The 15,952-nt window shown below is 37.6% G+C and overlaps 1 protein-coding gene across 7 annotated transcripts in view; it reads left to right on the top strand.

The window, feature by feature from the left end:
- Positions 1-15,952, top strand: part of ZC3H13 (zinc finger CCCH-type containing 13) — a 103,566-nt gene that overhangs the window by 14,397 nt on the left and 73,217 nt on the right. The window contains exon 1 of one of the 7 annotated variants that reach the window (XM_061434565.1): positions 689-782. The exons of the other annotated variants lie outside the window; for them this stretch is intronic. The gene's annotated coding sequence lies outside the window, so the exon portion shown is untranslated. Of the gene's footprint in view, positions 1-688; positions 783-15,952 lie in introns of those variants that run through there. 7 annotated transcript variants of the gene reach the window in all.

The following is a 15,952-nucleotide window of genomic DNA, read 5'->3' as shown; positions in this document are numbered from 1 at the left end:
TTTTGGACATATTGGCTGGTCTGGGTGATCTAAACCAAACTTGATATAATGGAACTGAATTTAACATGGTGAAAGGCTTATACGAGATAGAGCAGGTAGGATTTGATGACTAACAGAATGAGTGGAAGGAAGCTGTTAAGTGTAACTACAGGCTTTCCATGCCATTAACCAAGATGGAAATGAGAGAAAATTGCTTTCTGGCTCTTTTGTACACTCTGCTCATAGCATCATGGACAACTATTTTTTGACACTGTTTTCTGTATTTGCGCAGACACTGTTATGTGGTTTTAGAACATTTATGAAATAGTATGTGTATTCTTACGGTGCTGGAAACTTTCACCCAATCTGTACAGCTTTCCAGATGCCGTAGTTGAATTGTGTTTTCTCTAACAGAGGTTTGTTATTTTATGTAATTCGAAAACAAAGATAAATAGCTTTGAAAGCCAAATTCTGTTGTAGAGTCAGGAGGAATATTTAAGCATTTGTTGATGATTAAGGCATGCATTGAGAACTGATTTCTAACGTGAAGTTTTCTATCTCTGGGATCTGTACCTCCCAGAATGTATACAGAATCATTAGTTTTGCTTCATAGTCCCCCACACAGTTCATTCCTGTTCCCCATTGCCATCCCCTCATCACCTAAAAAAATTTCCTTCTTGTTTTTCTGCATCTTGGTGCATCTGCCTAGATGAAAAAGAAGTCGCACTGACTAAGGAAGAGCACAAGACTAGATCTGTTACAAAAAGCTGACTCATGTAGTGGAGGACTTTAAGTCACAAAGGGTAATTAAAGTTTTATATCTATTCTTAAGTAAGTGTCTTGGCCTTGCTTTTCATCTTTAGAATAAAGATACCTGCACCAATATGTCACAAGTTATAGTGAGAACATAACTATAACTGCATATATGTGAAAGTTCTTTGGAATTTACATACATGTGAAAATTCTCTGGAAAGAATAAAACACAGTAAATGTAAAACAGGAAGAGTAGAGAGTCATCAAATTAAAAATTTGAGAAGTGAATCTATAGGATTAAGTAGAATGGGTGAGTAGTCTTATTTATTTCAAAGGAAAAGGTTTAGAAGAGAAGGATAAGGGTATAAGTGGAAATACAGTATAAACCACCTGGAGCCTCTTGATGAAAGTGAAAGAGGAGAGTGAAAAAGTTGGCTTAAAACTCAACATTCAAAAAACTTTAAAATCATGGCATCTGGTCCCATCACTTCATGGCAAATAGATGGGGAAACAATGAAGCAGTGAGAGACTTTATTTGGGGGGGGGGGTGCTCCAGAATCACTGCAGATGGTGATTGCAGCCATGAAATAGACTCTTGCCCCTTGGAAGGAAAGTTATGACCAACCTAGACAGCATATTAAAAAGCAGAGACATTACTTTGCCGACAAAGGTCTGTCTAGTCAAGGCTATGGTTTTTCCAGTGATCATGTATAGATGTGAGAGTTGGACTATAAAGAAAGCTGAGCGCCAAAGAACTGATGCTTTTGAACTGTGGTGTTGGAGAAGACTCTTGAGAGTCCCTTGGACTGCAAGGAGATCCAACCAGTCCATCCTAAAGGAAATTGGTCCTGAATATTCATTGGAAGAATTGATGCTGAAGCTGAAGCTCCAATACTTTGGCCACCTGATGCAAAGAACTGATTCATTTGAAAAGACCCTGATGCTGGGAAAGACTGAAGGTAGGAGGAGAAGGGGATGACAGAGGATGAGATGGTTGGATGACATCACGGACTCAATGGACATGAGTTGGAGCAAGCTCCAGGAATTGCTGATGGACAGGGAGGCCTGGCTGCAGTCCATGGGGTCACAAAGAGTCAGACAATACTGAGCAACTGAACTGAAGACTTTGATAATGTATAGTACAGGAATGATTATGGTAATTTTTAAGTGTAGATAAAAACGTTTATTTTATATAAAAAATTAGTATGTTTTTTAGTCTTGCATGATCTGCAAATACTTCTTTGATAGCATTAAAAGGAGTTCCAGTTAGCAAACCTTGGTGTAAAACAACCATTTGTTTTGTTCATGTATTCTGTCAGGAAATCAGAAAGGATACAGTAAGCATGACTTACCTCTTCCTTTATGTCTGTAACCTCAGTAAAGTACTAGAATGCTGGAGGTGGGAGTCATTTGGAAGTTTCTGTACCCACATGTCTGGTTGTGGATGCTGGTAGTCAGCTGGTGTCTTTAGTTTCCATGTGGGCCTATTTGTATTGGTAGCACAGGGTTTTTCGCTGATGGCTGCTGCTGCTACTGCTGCTAAGTCACTTCAGTCTTGTCCGACTCTGTGCGACCCCAGAGACGGCAGCCCACCAGGCTCCCCGTCCCTGGGATTCTCCAGGCAAGAGCACTGGAGTGGGTTTTCATTTCCTTCTCCAGTGCATGAAAGTGAAAAGTGAAAGTGAAGTCGCTCAGTCGTGTCTGACCCTCAGCGACCCCATGGACTGCAGCCTTCCAGGCTCCTCATCCATGGGATTTTCCAGGCAAGAGTACTGGAGTGGGGTGCCATTGCCCTCTCTGATGGCTAGGAGAGAGCAAAAATCTGGGTGCTAGGTGTGCTTGTTCCTGCTGGATTGGTCTTCCTTTTAGGCCCTCTCAGCTGACAGAGCAAAGAAATACATGTGTGTATACTAACTGATTTATATCCATATATCTATAAATATTACTAGTAACAGTCTTTATCTGTATTGAGCTAAACATGAGTTCTTATTGATGTCTCTGACTTAATCTAAGACTGCTCAGATCAGAGATCAGATCAGATCAGTCGCTCAGTCATGTCAGACTCTTTGCTACCCCATGAATTGCAGCACGCCAGGCCTCCCTGTCCATCACCAACTCCCGGAGTTCACTCAGACTCATGTCCATCGAGTCAGCGATGCCATCCAGCCATCTCATCCACTGTCGTCCCCTTCTCCTCCTGCCCCCAATCCCTCCCAGCATCCCAGTCTTTTCCAATGAGTCAGCTCTTCTCATGAGGTGGCCAAAGTACTGGAGTTTCAGCTTTAGCATCATTCCCTCCAAAGAAATCCCAGGGCTGATCTCCTTCAGAATGGACTGGTTGGATCTCCTTGCAATCCAAGGGACTCTCAAGAGTCTTCTCCAACACCACAGTTCAAAAGCATCAATTCTTCGGCGCTCAGCCTTCTTCACAGTCCAAAAGACTGCTACTATTCTTTTATTCTTTTTTTTTTTTTTGCTCAAATGTTCCTTCCTTAGCTTGTGGGAGGTCTTGGTATTAGATCCTGAGCTCTTAAAAAGTTTGCTGTGAATAATTTGCAAAGAATAAAATGTATTTATTTAAAGTGTACCATTTGAGTCTTGTCAAATGTACACAGCTGTATAACCACCACCACAGTCAAGATATGAGCATTTCCGTCAACTCCAGAACCTATCTTCATGTCCTTTTAGAGTCAGTTTCCTCCCAAACCAGGCTCCTGACAACCTCTGGTCTCTCATTATATGGAGTCAGATGTTATATATTCTTGTATCTTGGTTCCTTTAGCATAATACTTTCGAAATGCAGCCATGTTGTAGTTTGTGTCAACAGTTTATTCCTTTTATTGTGGACTGGTGTCCTATTATATGGATGTAATGGGACAAATGGATAAACAGAATTTGTTTATCCATTCCCCAGTTGATGGATACTTAAGAGTTGTTTTCTAGTTTTTGGCTATTATGAATAAAGCTTCTATTAACATTTGTGTACAGGTCTTTGTGTGGATGTATGTTTTCTGTGGGTAAATACCTAAAAGTGGAATTGCTGAGTCTTACGTCATGTGTACTTTTAGCTTTATAAGAAACTGCCAGATAGTTTTCCCTAATGGTTATTTCATTTTACATCTCAGCCCGTAGTGTATGGGAGTTTCAGTTGCTCTACATTTTGGCCAACACTTGACATTGTTCTGCTAGGTATCTAGTGGTTTTAATCTGCATTTCTCTGTGTTTAGTGATGTTGAGCATCTTTTCATGTGTTTATTGCCTTTTTTTTGGTGAAGTGTCTGTTTCCATCTTTTGCTTATAAGTTGTGCTGTTTGTCTTATACAGATTTATGGTTCTTATATGTTTTGAATAACACCAGTCATATGGAAGATATATGTACTGCAAATATATTTTCCTGGTACGTGTGTGTGTATGTGCACTCAGTTGTGTCTGACTCTCTGCCTGACTCCACCGCTAGGCTCCTCTGTCCATGGAATTTTCCAGACAAGAATACTGGAGCAGGTTGCTGTATCTTTCTCCAGGGGATCTTCCTTACTCAGGGGTGGAACTCACGTCTCTTGTGTCTTCTGCATTAGCAGGCGGGTTCTTTCCCAGCTGAGCAACCAAGGGAGCTGTTTCCCAGTATTGTGACTTGGTTTTTCATTTCCTTGGTCGTGTCTTTTAAGATATCTTTTAATTTTGATGAAGTCCAATTATTAATATATCCTGCCGTATATTGACACAGCTTCAGTAGTCCTTGATAGTTTCTTTGTTTCTGTTAAGATGTTTGCAGCTCATTTTGTGTATTTTATACCCTCTGTTCAGTCAGCCATTTTCCCCTATAGTCCAGGTTCTTTTATTGGGGTACGGTATTTCAGGACCACTACTTGGAAACCACTAACTTAGTCATTTTTTAGGACTTTTCATTGCATCTCAACTGGGAAGTACAAAAGTACAAGTACTTTTTAAAAGTACTCTTTAAAAATTTGCAAACAAGCACAAATTCAAATAATTCAAATTTAGAATTGAAAGGCTTTTACCTAATTCTTTGATTTTATAGTTGTATCACTTTTGTGCTAAAGATTTTAGTCCCTGCTGACATTCATTTGCATTATCTTACTTTTTAATAGTTACAGAATAATTAACAGTAGTGTTACTAATAATACGATTACTTAGAACAGTTTAAGATCTTTGTAGTTCTTAGACTATAACCCATGAGGGAAATATCTGTGAAATTGATGTTAGGGATGCTGTGCTTAGTCACTCAGTAGTGTCTGACTCTTTGCGACCCCATGGACTGTAGCCTGATAAGGCTCCTCTGTCCATGGGAATTTTTCTGGCAAGAATACTGGAGTGGGTTGCCATGTCCTCCTCCAGGGGATCTTCCCAACCCAGGTATCCAACCCAGGTCTTTTGCATTGCAGGCAGATTCTTTACCATCTGAATCACCAGGAAAGCCTAAGAATACTGGTGTGGGTAGCCTATCCCTTCTCCAGGGGATCTTCCTGCCCCATGAATTTGTTAGGGATAGATAGTCAGATTATTGTATTTTTAAAAAATTAATTTTCATTAACTTACAGTGTGTTTCTGCTGTACAGCAAAGTGCAAATTATTGTATTTTAAGTCACTTGAGCAGTCTGTGTGGTTAAACCACAAATATGATGTGGTTGAGTTGATTCATTACAGTTTGATTTTAGTTTTAGGGTTTTTTTAAATTTTGTTAAATATGTAGAACATTTCCATGGTTTCAAAGTTATGAGACTGATTCCTACTGCTCTAATGAGGACCTCATGGTTTCACAGTTAAATCTACAGAATGGGTTACATTCAGAAAAATCTACCTTTTATCTTCTTGATCTCTCTACTTGTTTCTCTATAGGTAACCTAGAAACTAAATGATTGGATTATCCTGCCACTTCAGTATACCAACATATATACACACACATATACCTGACTATTTGCAAGTGACATGGTAGTATATATAGAAAACCCTAAAGATCCATCAGAAAGCCGTTAGAACTAATGAACAAATTCAGTGAAGTTGCAGGATATGAGTATACAGAAATCTGTAGCATTTCTATACACTAATGATCTATTAGAGAAATTAAAAACCTATTTACAGCTGGATCACAAAGATTAAAATACATAGAAATAAATTTAACCAGGGAAGTAAAAGATCTATACACTGAAAACTGTTAAGACATTGATGAAAGGAATTGAAGACAACACAAATGGAAAGATATATTGTACTCATGAACTGGAAGAATTAGTATTCTTAAAATACCTGTGCTATTCAAAGCAACCCACAGATTTGTTGATTCTTTCTACATAGACAGTCATGTCATCTGTGAACAAAGACACATATTTTTTCCTTCTCAATCTGTATACTTTCTTTCTTTTATTGCATTGGCTAGGACTTCCATTATGATGGGGAAAAGACATGGTGAGAGAAACATGTTAGCAATCCTACTGGAAGAAAACTTCTCACCATTAAATATAATGGTAACTGTAGGCTCTGTATACATGTTCTTTATCAAGTTGAAGAAGTTCCCTTTTTAGTTTGCTAAGGATTTTTAATCACAAATGTGAGTGTTGCATTTTGTCAAATACTTTTTATGTTTATTGATATGATCATGTCATCTTTTCTTTTCTTTCTTATTAGTCTGTTAATGTGATGGATTACCTTGATTGATTTTTGAATGTTGAACCACCCTTGCATATCTGGTATAAATCTCACTTGGTTGTGGTGTATAATTATTTTTACATGTTGTTGGATTTTATTTGCTTATATTTTGCTAATATGTTTAGGGTTTTTACATTGATGTCCATGAGAAATAATTGTGTGTTTTTGTTGTTGTTGTTGTTATGTCTTCATCTGGTTTTGGTATCAAATACTTAGATACTAATGCTATCCTTAGAATAATCAGAAAGTATTCCCTTTGCTTCTGTCTTCTGGAAGAGATTGTAGAGAATTGGTATAATTTCTTTCTTAAATGCTTGATGGAATTCACACATGAACCCATATGGGTTTGGTGCTTTAGGTTTTGAAAGATTTACTATTAACTCAGTTTCTTTAATAGATATAATTCTGTTCAGATTGTTTATGGTTGACGTGTGTGTTTTGGCAGATTATGTCTTTCAAGTAATTAGTCCATTTCGTCTAGGTTATCAGATTTGTGGGCATAGCATTGTTTATAGTATTGCTTTATTCTTTAAATATCCTTGGAATCTGTATTGATGTCTCTCTTTGTTTCTGATGTTGGTAATTTTTCTCTTCTTTTTTTCTTAGCTTGTATAGAAACTTGGATCTTTTCAAAGAAATGACTTTGGTTGATTTTTTTTTTCCCCATTGATTTCCTATATTCATTGTTACTGATTTTTGCTCTACTTGTTGTTTTTCTTCTACTTTAGATTTCAGTTGCTCTTTTTCTAGTTTTCTAAGGTAGAAACTTAGATTATTGATTTTAGAACTTTCTTCATTTCTACTATATGAATTCAATGCTATAAATTTCTCTCAACAGTTTTCACTTCATTACACAAATTTAGAGAAATTGAATTGTATTTTCATTTAGTTTGAAATATTTTGAATTTTCTCTTGAGATTTCTTCTTTGACCCATGTGTTAAGTAGAAGTATTTTATTTAATCTCCACATATTTTGGAATTATCCAGCCATCTTCCTGTTATTGATTTCAAGTTTAATTCCATTGTGGTTTGAGATTAGACATTATATGATTTTTATTCTTTTAAAAGTTTGTTTTATGGTCCAGAATGTGGCCCACATTGGCGAGTATTCTTTGTGAGCTTGAGAAGAGTGTGTATTCTACTGAAGTTGCTTTACAGTGTTGTTTTAGCTTCTGCTGTACAGCAAAGTGAATTAGCTGTATATATGAGAGTGAAAGTTGCTGAGTCACCTCTGACTCTGTGTGATCCCACCCATGGACTATATAGTCCATGGAATTCTCCAAGTGAGAATACTGGAGTGGGTAACCATTTATTCCCTTCTCTAAGAGATCTTCCCAACCCAGGGATCAAACCCAGGTCTCCTGCGTTGCGGGTGGATTCTTTACCAGCTGAGCCACCGGGGAAGCCTGTACATATATCCCCTCTTTTTTTGGATTTCCATCCTGTTTAGGTTACCAGAGCATTGAGTAGAGGTGCCTGTGCTACACAGGAGGTTCTCATTAGTTATCTATTTTATACATAGTAGTTGCTCTAATAATATCTTAAGTGGTATTGTGATTTTCTGCTCTTGAAAGATTTGGTAGAATTCCTATGTGAAACCACCTGAGTCTGGTACTATTGTATGAAGAAGTTCTTTATTTTTAAGAATTTATTTTTCCAATGGAAATGAATAGACTTTTGGTCTTTCAGTCAGTTTTGTTAAATATTTTTTTTAGAAAATTGTGTATTTTGAATAGACTTTTAAACTAGTTTGCATAGAGTTGTGTGAAGTCACATTTTTCCTTTTTCTCTGTTCTAATAACTGTTTTCACATTGTCAGAGGATTTTGAATACTTGTTATTTTCTCCCTGTTTTCTTCATTAGATTAGTCAGTAGTTTATTTTCAGAGTAAGCTTTTGGATTTATATATTGTTTCTCTTTCATGGCTGCAGTCACCATCAACAGTGATTTTGGAGCCCAGAAAAATAAAGTTAGCCACTGTTTCCCCATCTATTTGCCATGAAGTGATGGGACCGGATGCCATAATCTTCGTTTTCGGAATGTTGAGCTTTAAGCCAACTTTTTCACTCTCCTCTTTCACTTTGATCAAGAGGCTCTTTAGTTCTTCTTCACTTTCTGCCATAAGGGTGGTATCATCTGCATATCTGAGGTTATTGGTATTTCTCCCGGCAGTCTTGATTGCAGCTTTGTGCTTCCTCCAGCCCAGTATTTCTCATAATGTACTCTGCATATAAATTAAATAGGCAGGGTGACAATATACAGCCTTGACATACTCCTTTTCCTATTTGGAACCAGTCTGTTGTTCCACGTCCAGTTCTAACTGTTGCTTCCTGACCTGCATACAGGTTTCTCAAGAGGCAAGTCAGGTGGTCTGGGATTCCCATCTCTTTCAGAATTTTCCACAGTTTATTGTGATCCACACAGTCCAAGGCTTTGGCATAGTCAATAAAGCAGAAATAGATGTTTTTCTGGAACTCTCTTGCTTTTTTGATGATCCAGCGGATTTTGGCAATTTGATCTCTGGTTCCTCTGCCTTTTCTAAAACCAGCTTGAACATCTGGAAGTTCACGGTTCACGTATTGCTGAAGCCTGGCTTGGAGAATTTTAAGCATCACTTTACTAGCATGTGATATGAGTGCAATTGTGTGGTAGTTTGAGCTACCACGTCCGAGGTCAGGGGCAGCGGCCTAGAGGAGCTACCCGATGCCCGAGGTCACAGGCAGCGGCTGAGAGGATGACTAGAAGGCTTGTATAAGAGTCCTGATGGGGGCACTGGTGGTGGGGAAAACTGGGTCTTGTTCTGATGGGCAGGGCCATGCTCAGTAAAAGCTGTGACAAACCTAGACAACATATTAAAAAGCAGAGACATTACTTTACCAACAAAGGTCTGTATAATCAAAGCTATGGTTTTTCCAGTAGTCATCTATGGATGTGAGAGTTGGATCATAAAGAAAGCTGAGTGCCGAAAAATTGATGCTTTTGAACTGTGGTGTTGGAGAAGATTCTTGAGAGTCCCTTGGACAGCAGGAAGATAAACCAGTCAGTCCTAAGGGAAATCAGTCCTGAATATTCATTGGAAGGACTGATCCTGAAGCTGAAACTCAATACTTCGGCCACCTGATGTGAAGAACTGACTCATTGGAGAAGACTCTGATGCTGGAAAAGACTGAAGGCAGGAGGAGAAGCGGATGACAGAGGATGAGATGGTTGGATGGCATCACCAACTCGGTGGACATGAGTTTGAGTAGGCTGTGGGAGTTGGTGATGGACAGGGGAGCCTGGTGTGCTGCATCCATGGGGTTGCAGAGTCAGACGACTGAGCCACTGAACTGAACTGATGGGTGAGACTGTGCTCCCTTCCTGTTAGTTGTTTAGCCTGAGGTGACCCAGCCCTGGGATCTAGAGGCTCTGTGTTAGGGTTGATGGCCACCTCCAAGAGGATTATGCAAAGGGGCCCCTTCCAGAACTGCTGCCAGTGCCCCAGTCCTTGTGGTGAGCACCTACCGATGCACGCCTCCACAGGAGACCCTCCAGGACTAGCAGGTAGATCTGGTTCAGCCTCTTGTGGGATCACTGCTCCTTTCATCTGGGTCTTGATGCACACAGGATTTTGTTTGTGCTGCCCTCCAAGAGTAGAGTCTCTGTTTTCCCCAGTACTGTGGAAATCCTGTAAGCACATTCCACTGACCTTCAAAGTCAAGATTCCCTGGAGATTCCCTGTCCTTTTGCCAGATCCCCAGGCTGGGAAGCCTGACATGGGGCTCAGAACCTTGACAACAGTGGGAAAATTTCTTAGGTATTATCGTTCTCCAGATTGTGGGTTGCCCACCCGGTGTGTATGGGATTTTATCATGTCGGTGCCCCTCCTACCATCTCATTGTAGCTTCTTTGTCTTTAGACTTGATATACTTTGGGCTATCATTTTTTGGAGGGTTCCAGCATCCTCCTGTCAATGGTTGTTCCACAGCTTGCTGTGATTTTGGTCCTCTCACAGGGGGATATAAGTGTACATTGTTCTACTCTGCTATCTTGAACTGGAACACTGAGGATGCCTTTTAAAGTATCTTAGTAGCAGTGTGTTTCTATCTAGTTCTCTCCCTGTCCCTGTTTGTGCTGTTCAGTGCAATATTATTAGGTACATAGTTACAAAGATATTAATAATTGTCCTCTCCCGTTTGTATTTTTAAAATGTGGTGTTTGAAGATGACCTGATCTTTGTTATCTGTTGAATGTTTTTTGAAGTTTATAATCTTATTTATTTGTGACTCTGCTTATTCTGAGACAAGCTAGGTTTTCTTTTTCTTCATAAAAGAAAACCTCTGATAACCCTATTATGGGATTTTTCTTCAGTATAGTACAAATAAAATATAGTTTCCTAAGTGTAGATCTAAATTTCTTTGCTGTCCATATTTCTATAATGTTGAAATAATCCAAAATTTCACATCTGTGAATCATTTTAAAATTTCAAAATGTCAGTTATGTGTATCCTAAAAGGCATATAGTGAGCTAAGTTGTTGGGCTCGTGTTCAGGCCAGAAGCCACAATGAAGCATTGTTCATTTAAGTTTTCAGCCTTGGTCAAAAGTGTCCCAACTGAAAAGGTTTGAAAACCTTAAGGTGAGAACCATAATCTCCAAACAGAGAATTGGTGAGTTGGAAAGTGGTGTTGAAGAGTTTATCCAGAATGTAGCCTATAAAGACAAGGTTATAAAAAATATATAAGAAATTCATAATTGTGGGTGAAAAACTTAGTAAATCTAATGTACATCTAATTGGAATCCTTGGGGGAGGGGAATAGAATATGGGAAAGGCAGTGTTGAAAGAAATAGTGGCTGAGAATTTTCCATAATTGATGAGACATATGCCTGCAGATACAGAAAGCACAATACATATCATCAAGTAGAGTATTAAAACTGCAGAACATGAGAGGCATAGAGAAAATATTGGAAACACCCAAAGATAAAAGGCAGATCTTTCTACAAAGGGATGATGGGCAACATCAGTAACAACAATAGAAGCCAAAATACAGTGGAATGATATTTTCAAAGCTGAGATGAATATGTGAACCCATAGTTATTTGCCCAGAAAAACTGTTTTTCAAGAATGAAGATATAATAAAGAAAATTTTTGGTAAAATTGAGGGTGTTGATTACTAGGAAACTTTGATTACATAATTTCTAAAAGGATATACATCAGGAAGATGGAAAATGACCTTAGAATGAGGGTCCGAAATGCATTAGTCAAGGTGAACAAAGAAAATCTTCAGTAGGTTGGAAAGTATATTTTTTTACTTTTATGGCCTCTGCGGTTGTCAGAAGTGTTGTGGTCAGTCCATCAGTCATGTCCGACTCTTTGCAACCCCATAAACTTCTGCAGCACGCCAGACTTCCCTGTCCTTCACCATCTCCTGGAGTTTGCTTAAACTCATGCCCATTGAGTCAGGGGTGCCATCCAACCATCTTACTCTCTTACTTCTCTTCCTGCCTTCAATCTTTCCCAGCATCAGGGTCTTTTCCAGTGAGTCAGCTGTTTGCATCAGGTGGCCAAAGTATTGGAGCTTCAGCTTCAACATCAGTCCTTCAATGAATATTCAGGGTTGATTTCCTTTAGGATTGACTGGTTTTATCTCCTTGTAGTCCAAGGACTCTCAAGAGTCCTCTCAAAAGTGTTGTATTGTACAGTACTTTGAGGAAGTAAAGTGTAGTTCCAAAGGTATAGTGTAAATTACTTTGAACTTCCCAGAATCCATTCGCTTTTTCGTTTTGAAGCTGCATTGCTATTTGGGGAATTGACCCCAGATTCACTGCTGGACCCTCATTGGTTATGGCACCCCACTCCAGCACTCTTGCCTGGAAAATCCCATGGATGGAGGAGCCTGGTGGGCTGCTAGTCCATGGGGTCGCTAAGAGTTGGACACAACTGAGCGACTTCACTTTGACTTTTCACTTTCACACACTGGAGAAGGAAATGGCACCCACTCCAGTGTTCTTGCCTGGAGAATCCCAGGGACGGGGGAGCCTGGTGGGATACCGTCTGTGGGGTTGCACAGAGTCGGACATGACTAAAGCGACTTAGCAGCAGTAGCAGCAGTCATAACAATCCCATTCTCCTTGCTAATTCAGTTGACTTAGGAACCAGGCCTAATTGATTTAGCTGGTGGCTGTTATCTTTATTAATTATTGATTCAGATGTGGCCATGTGACTGAAGTTGGCTTATTTAGACTAAAAGAAAACATTATTTTTTGATTGGAGAAAGGCGCATACTGGGTGAATCTAGATTGCTTGTCCTTGTGGTAAAAGAAATGTGCCTTCATGTGAAGTCAACAATAGGAATAGCAGTGTTGTGAGAAAGGAGAAAAACAGTAAGAAAATTTGATCTCCAATGATTTCACTGTATTACTACTTTACCCAGCCCTGAAGTTTACCCTATTTCTAGGCTTCATTTTGATGGGGCTTCCGTGGTAACTCAGTGGGTTAAGAATCTGCCTGCAATGCAGGAGACCTGTGTTCAATCCCTGGATTGGGAAGATACCCTGGAGAGGGAGATGGCAAGCTATATACAGTCCATGGAGTTGCAAAGAGTTGGACACGACTGTGCGACACACAGGCTTCATTATATGTGAAATTGTAGTTTACATTTATATAGCTTTTAAAATTATAATTTATTTAAATTCCACCCAAAACACCTCTCCCTCCTCCAAACACCTTTCCCCCAAAAAACAAGTTCATTAACACAAGAATAATTTCGATTCTGTACTGGGAGAGGTAGAAGCTATATACTCAATGCTACTCTGGCAAGACTAAATTAATTTTAGTTATCACATTTTATTGAAGCAACATTGCAAGATTAGTGTGTCAGAGAAAATGAGAGAGTAGTAAAGGGTATGAAAATATGAAATGTTAATATATGATCAGTGTGAAGAGTACTTTTGTCCTGATATAAGAAGATATTGAAAAGATTTAGTACTAGTATTCCACTTTCTAGTAATGTGGAAGAATTACTAGATTTTACATGATTTAGATGTCAAATCATGTAAATTGATTTTTTACATGATTGTAGAGGTCAAAAGTAGTTCCAATCAGTAGACATTCTGGAGAGGTAGCAATATAAGAAAGTTGTGATCTGTATATGAAATAATTTTCTAATGTTTAGAACTGTCTAAAAATGGGAGCAATGCAGTAGTGGAGAACTATCAGTGGAGACCTTGGGAGTAACTTTTTTCCCCTGAAATTCTTCTAATAGAAAACTTGTACAACTACACAAAATTTAGGAAAAAATTTTCTACATGGGGTATGAGGTTGGATTATGTTCCTTCAAGGACCCCTATTATTTTATTATTATGGTTGCTAATCACTTATTATATTAGTAATATTGTCTTTCTGTTCTTTTAGCCTCAATACTTCTTTTCAAATCATAATCTTGTTAATGGCTCCTTACTAGCTAGAAATAAAATTTGTAATAAATATAATCTGTCCATACATACAATGTTTAAGAACTAAATATGAGTGATATAAAGTAGAAATAAAGTGAAAGTAAAAGTTCACAATTATTTACTGCATTTCTGAAACGTAAAAGACTTTTACTAAAAGAAACATTTTTCCTAAGTTAGGTAAAGACTTATTTGGCAACAAAACCAGATCTTAATTGTTAAGAAGCTTATTATATAGCCTTTATCCAGTTGGTGAATTCATATATTTTGCTGCAAAAATAACAGAATGTTTGATCACAGGTTGCTGCTCCAGACCCTGTTGGCATTGTTACTTAGTATATTTTGAAATCCAAATAATTCTGAATTCATAAAATATCTCATCTCATAGGTATTGGCTAAAATATTGCGGTTCTCTAACAAATATTTCAGCATGTACATGTTCCAGAATGATTAATTTAGAATACATAATAATCAAATGGTTGTACTTGTAATTTGCATTTAAGAGTAGCAAGATGACAAACCATTCTATTCAAGAAATACAAGAAGTTGTAGAGCAAACCATTCTGTACTACATGAGACAAGCAATGGCAGACCCCTTACATTTGAATATGACAAGAGGAGAGAAATAATTTTATTTTACAAGGAATAACATGCCTAACAAGTTATACACTGTTGTTTGAAGAGGAAAAAATGAGGAAATACAACATTTTAAAAGATGACCTGAGCCTTAGGTATTATCAAAATTGTTTCCTCTGTTATGATTTGAGGTGTGCTTAATCCATCAGTCATTTCCAACTCTTTGCCACCGCATGGACTGTATCCCACCAGGCTCCTCTGTCCATAGGATTTTGATTTGAGGTGAGATAGTGACAAAGTTTTAGGCAAAAGCATATCTCCTAACTTGAAATTCCACCACATATTGAAGCCTACCCTAGTACTTAATAACAGTTATATATGATCTTTGGAGACAGTATTAGAGTCATACTGGAAAACAATAGGCAATGCAAAAATTGTATAATTTCAATATGTAGGGTAAATGTTATTAAATATTTACATAAATATATTTATATACACACATTTGTATGTGGGTTTAATTCACAGAACATTCAAAAGTTGCATGGCATATAGAATAATTCTTCATTAATATTCCACAATATATTTTAAGAGTAAAAATAGATGGTGTTCCTTTTTCTCCTTTTATCTCATGTACAGATAGGACTGCATTTATTTTTTCCTTTTCTTTTTTTGATCTTTCACCATTTTGTCGTGACTGGTTCTGTTATATAGTCTTTTAATATTTGTCAGCCTCTGTTGTATCAACAACTATATATGTCATTTAGCAAGTAATACTTAAAACATGACTTCCTACTTAAATAAATAAAATTTAGGGGCACTAGAGTTCTTTAAAAAGAAGACAAAGAAAAGTTAATTTGTGTTGTAGGCAGCCAAATTTTATGTCTGGTAATGCCCGGAAAGAATTTACAGCACTTAATATCCTTGTGTATTAGTGTCTTTCATAGTCAAGATTTAGTCTTAATAAAAGTGAGACACTGTGATGGGAAGGTGAGAATTCCATGACACAGGTTATGTTTTCTTTCCACTTAGTAAAATGTGGTTTCAAGTTTTCATCTTAAATAATAGGATATTTCATTAAATTTTACAAGCTGAATTACTATTATCCTGCTTTGTGTGTAGGCTACTGTTATACCTGGAATAAAATGTTAAACTTTTTCACTTTGCAGCTGCAATATAAAGATAACTTTTCTAAATATTGTAGTTACTACACCAAAATAGGGAAAATCCCCTCTTTTAAGGCATTTATAAAATTATTAGATGACTTTGGATTTACCTTTAGGTGTCTTTAAATGCTCGTTTGTTAGTAATATATAACACGTCCTGGATCAGCAGTTATTTTTGAGACTCTACTGTGAACAGTGTAACCTTTTTCTAGTTGTTTTAAAATATAATCACAGTTCCTCCTGTTGTATTTTATCTGTTTTAAACTTTACCCCTGTAATGTTCATATAGAAACTGAATATGTAGTATACTACCAAATGCATATTAAAGTATTTGATTTTCATTGTATCTTTTAAAAACTTCATACATTTGCTGTTTTTTAGTAAAATAGAT

The sequence above is a fragment of the Bos javanicus genome, chromosome 12 (assembly GCF_032452875.1).
Source record: "Bos javanicus breed banteng chromosome 12, ARS-OSU_banteng_1.0, whole genome shotgun sequence".
NCBI lineage: Eukaryota > Metazoa > Chordata > Mammalia > Artiodactyla > Bovidae > Bos > Bos javanicus.
This window is presented reverse-complemented; position numbering and strand designations above follow the sequence as displayed.